Genomic DNA, 5,000 nt, shown 5'->3' with positions numbered 1-5,000 from the left:
TTTGAAAACTTGTGAAAAAGTTAAAAAGTGAAGGGACGATTCTCAACATTAACAAGGGAAGGTTGGTCCGGTCGCCCAAGAAGTGTACGGTGTGAAAGAAACATGGAATTAGTTTGAGTCAGTCATGCAAAGTCCGAGGAAACCGCATCGACAAAGATCGGCTGAACTGGGTATCACTCCCAGCAGTATCAGACGAAGTATGAAAACAACATTTAAACCTCTTTCCTTCCCATATCACAAAAGCCCATAAATTGACCGATGGGGATAAAGCAGCATGAGTCGCTGTGTGTGAGATGCTGCAGCAGTACATTGAGGCAAACCCAAATTGGATTTGCGATGTGTGGTTTCGTGACAAGGAACACTTTCACATCAATGTTGCTTTCATTTCACACAACAACATTTTCTGGGGAAGTCAACGTCCAGACGAGGTTGAAGAGAAGTCGCTTAAGGGTCGGAAAGTCACTGCTTTTGTGGCTGTCAGCTACAGAGGTGTGTTTGGGCCATATTGGTTTGAAGACAAAAACAGAAGAACGGTTACCATCAATGAAGAACGATACCGGTCGATTGTCAATGCATTTAACTAAAATTTGAAGCAATCGCTGAGTAATGCAATCCCCGGTGACTGGTTCATGCAAGATGGTGCTACCCCGCATCCAGCCAATGAAACAATTGCCTTTCTACATCAAAAATTTGGATGAGTTCTCAGTTTGCACATGGAAAATGAATGGTTTCCACACAGCCCTGACCTCAATCCGCTGGGTTCTTTTTTTTCCCTCTGGGGAGCTTGTAAGGATAACGTCTACCAGGAACACCCCAGATCTGAACCTGATCTGAAGGCAGCAGTTGAGGCTTATGTGCAGACAGTAACCATTAAAACTTGCAGAAATGTCATTGAAAACTTCGTAATTCGTGTGAATGCATGTTGTGTGCGTGGAGGTGCTCACATCGAACACTTAAACTGTAAGTTCCCATCGTGTGCTGCCTTTTTGGCTGCTGGTTGCATCATTGGTTAGGGGTGCAGCTGTGCCTCTGATGCAGTGCCCCTATTACCAGTATTCTGGTGCTCATTTTGCTGAACTCAGAAGGATGACAGCCTGTGAAATCGTACTGTCTCTGTCTGTCTCTGTCTCTGTCTCTCTGTCTGTTTGTCTCTGTCTGTCTCTCTGTCTCTCTCTCTCTCTCTCTCTGTCTTTCTCTCTCTCTCTCTCTCTCTCTCTCTCTCTCTCTCTCTCTCTCTCTCTCTCTCTCTCTCTCTCTCTCTCTCTCTCTCTCTCTCTCTCTCTCTCTCTCTCTCTCTCTCTCTCTCTCTCTCTCTCTCTCTCTCTCTCTCTCTCTCTCTCTCTCTCTCTCTGTGTCCTCTCTCTCTCTCTCTCTCTCTCTCTCTCTCTCTCTCTCTCTCTCTCTCTCTCTCTCTCTCTCTCTCTCTCTCTCTCTCTCTCTCTCTCTCTCTCTCTGTGTCCTCTCTCTCTCTCTCTCTCTCTCTCTCTCTCTCTCTCTCTCTCTCTCTCTCTCTCTCTCTCTCTCTCTCTCTCTCTCTCTCTCTCTCTCTCTCTCTATATCTCTCTCTCTCTCTCTCTCTCTCTCTCTCTCCCTCTCTCTCTCTCTCTCTCTCACTGACTCTCTCTCTCTGTGTCCTCTCTCTCTCTCTCTCTCTCTCTCTCTGTGTCCTCTCTCTCTCTCTCTCTCTCTCTCTCTCTCTCTCTCTCTCTCTCTCTCTCTCTCTCTCTCTCTCTCTCTCTCTCTCTCTCTCTCTCTCTCTCTCTCTCTCTCTCTCTCTCTCTCTCTCTCTCTCTCTCTCTCTCTCTCTCTCTCTCTCTCTCTCTCTCTCTCTCTCTCTCTCTCTCTCTCTCTCTCTCTCTCTCTCTCTCTCTCTCTCTCTCTCTCTCTCTCTCTCTCTCTCTCTCTCTCTCTCTCTCTCTCTCTCTCTCTCTCTCTCTCTCTCTCTCTCCCTCTCTCCCTCTCACTGTCTCTCTCTCTCTCTCTCTCTCTCTCTCTCTCTCTCTCTCTCTCTCTCTCTCTCTCTCTCTCTCTCTCTCTCTCTCTCTCACTGTCTCTCTCTCTCTCTCTCTCTCTCTCTCTCTCTCTCTCTCTCTCTCTCTCTCTGTTCTCTCTCTCTCTCTGTTCTCTCTCTGTTCTCTCTCTGTCCTCTCTCTGTCCTCTCTCTGTGTTCTCTCTGTCCTCCCTCCCTTACCCCTTCCCCATGCTTCCCCTCTGTTATGTGGACTGTTAAGGACTGACAGTTTTGTTTTGCTTTAAAATGGCTTCCCTTGAGTGTATGTATCATGTACGAATCAGATTCGGAGTGAGCTGACCGGAAGGGTGCAAAGGTCACGAGCATGCAGGCAGGCCTTTGCCAGGTAGATAGCATGGGATTAGATGGTCCCGTCCGGCTTTACAAAAAACCCGGCAGTTAAAAAGAAAAAGTTGCTGTTTGGGCACGTTTTGTCACCCTTCCCTTCCCCTCTCCTCACACTGCCTTCTCTTTCCTTCATGCTCCCTTCACTTCCCTTCCCCTCACCCTACCTTCCCTTTCCATCACGCTGCCCTCCTTCCCCCTACCCTCACGCTCTAATAACGTGCTGTTTTAACATACCTCATTTAATTCAATCCTGTGCTACCCCTCTCCCCCCTGCCTCCCCACCCCTTCTCCACAAGTCCCACTTCTAAATGCAAGTCCAGAAATCCCTCCCCTCAAGCTTATCTCTTCACAAACTCCTTCCCCCTCCCCACTTCCCCCCCCCACCTCTCTCCTCCATCCTCCTTGCTCCCAGCCCTCCTCCCAGAGTGTATAATAATGTTTGGTGAGGCATCGCTTCCCCCCCCCATTTCCTCGCTCTTCACTCCCTTCCTAGCTTCCTGTTTCCTCGCTCCATCCTCTCTCTCTCTCTCTCTCTCTCTCTCTCTCTCTCTCTCTCTCTCTCTCTCTCTCTCTCTCTCTCTCTCTCTCTCTCTCTCTCTCTCTCTCTCTCTCTCTCTCTCTCTCTCTCTCTCTCTCTCTCTCTCTCTCTCTCTCTCTCTCTCTCTCTCTCTCTCTCTCTCTCTCTCTCTCTCTCTCTCTCTCTCTCTCTCTCTCTCTCTCTCTCTCTCTCTCTCTCTCTCTCTCTCTCTCTCTCTCTCTCTCTCTCTCTCTCTCTCTCTCTCTCTCTCTCTCTCTCTCTCTCTCTCTCTCTCTCTCTCTCTCTCTCTCTCTCTCTCTCTCTCTCTCTCTCTCTCTCTCTCTCTCTCTCTCTCTCTCTCTCTTCCCCCCCCCTTCCCTCTTTCTCACCCCCCTTAATATTCCCATCAACGAAACGACAGGTTGTATGTATTTGTACGTAACAAATAATTAATCATTCTTTTCACGCCTTGAGGTGCAGAGGGCTGTCGAAACAGTTTCATTAGCTAAGGAGTACAATCCTGGATGGGTCACCCCTCTGACGCAGGATACTCCAATGGCTGATTACCGCAGGAATCTGGTACTCATTTTTGCCAACCTCGGAAGGATGACAGATTGAGTCAACCCACCTGGTGTTATTTCAACAGCTAAACAGGGGCTCAAACACCAGACCCTAAGATCTTACGCCAGCCACCTTAACCCTTAAACAGCACCAGGCTTGAACCTCTGTATCCAGGAGCATCAAAGTCTCTTATATTGGAACTCAGAATTTGCAATCGTACAAAACTCATTTCCAACTTTTTAATTTTTGTGAATATAATCACTTACTTTCTCTACAGATGTCGTCTCATTCAAAAGCCAAACGAAGAATTAACGAGCGGTGTCTTACATCTAGATGTTGGACTTCTAGATAAACAAGCTTAACGGCAGAAGGAAAAATATTGTGAAAATATAGGAATGAAATGATAAAGAAACAAGGTACCATGTTGATGGATTAGAGGGTTCAGCAAGGCAAGTTGAATGAGCTTCCATAGATGGTAGAAAAAGAGGACAAACGAGTTGAGCTGAGCAGAAAGCTTACACTTGGAATGTAGAAATTTGCAAGACTTCCTGGTGTCGAGACACATGGCAGAGGGTGAAATGGCGTAATATTAGTGAAGAAAGCAACCAATTTGTTTGTTGCCAAAGAAACACAGGCTGTTTCTTCACCTTCCGAGGGCTCCCGTAATCCCAGCGTTGCTCAGAATCATAACCTCCTTATAACATCAAAAAAGTTATAGTTGACATCTTCAATGCTCTGCTTTATCCTGGGTGCAGATGCTAAGAAGTGAAAAGGTTTTTATTTATTTATTATTTTTTAAATCACAGGGCATACCATATATTTACTGAATTCCTCATTGTTGTGACTTTTGTACACAATGTCGATGGTCGTGGAGGAGTTGGAACAGAGAACAGATCTGGATGTAACAGAACAAAAGGAACTGTAGAAAGAGAGGGGGAAACACCAACAGCAGAGGGATGAGGAACAAAATAGAGGGAGACTTGGAGAAATAGGTGATGTGGGGAAGAATGCAGGCTGGAGTAGGACATAGGGGTGGACAAGATGGATACTTTCAGAGAGACAGTTTAAGAGTGTGAGATTTGTCACGATTGAAAGACATATTTTAAGTGTTTGCAGACCTTGATAAAATCACATGCTGGTCAGAGGAGGGACAAGGCTACTGCCTATCTGAAGGATGAGCGATGTTACAGCTGAGTGTGGATTCATTAGCAAAGAGATTGAAAAATTTCCAGATAGTCAGAGATATCGTTAATAAAGATTGGGAAAGGGACAGGGCACAGAACACTGCCTTGGGGCACTCCAGCCTTGACAGGAAGAGGAGATGAGAGCTTCCCGTTGAGAGCCACTCGTTGACTACGAGAGTAGAATTTGTAAGCCATGTATGGAGTTGTCCTTGAATGCCATAGGCTGTGAATTTGGAGAGCAAGGCGGGGATGCTAGACTGCATCAAATGCTCGAGATATGTCCAGCTAGAAGGCCCTATTCTCATGTCTTCCATTGAGGGCCTCCATCCATAATGTGAGGTCATGCTGTTGAAAAATCGAGGAATTTTATGTCAACAGC

General features: G+C 46.5%; 1 protein-coding gene across 5 annotated transcripts in view; it reads left to right on the top strand.

Moving 5' to 3' along the window:
* Nucleotides 1-5,000, top strand: part of SMG6 (SMG6 nonsense mediated mRNA decay factor) — a 248,513-nt gene that overhangs the window by 98,725 nt on the left and 144,788 nt on the right. The gene's annotated exons all lie outside the window — the stretch shown is intronic.

Source organism: Eptatretus burgeri, chromosome 4 (genome assembly GCF_056783735.1).
Source record: "Eptatretus burgeri isolate ZD-2024b chromosome 4, Ebu_testis_v1, whole genome shotgun sequence".
NCBI lineage: Eukaryota > Metazoa > Chordata > Myxini > Myxiniformes > Myxinidae > Eptatretus > Eptatretus burgeri.
This window is presented reverse-complemented; position numbering and strand designations above follow the sequence as displayed.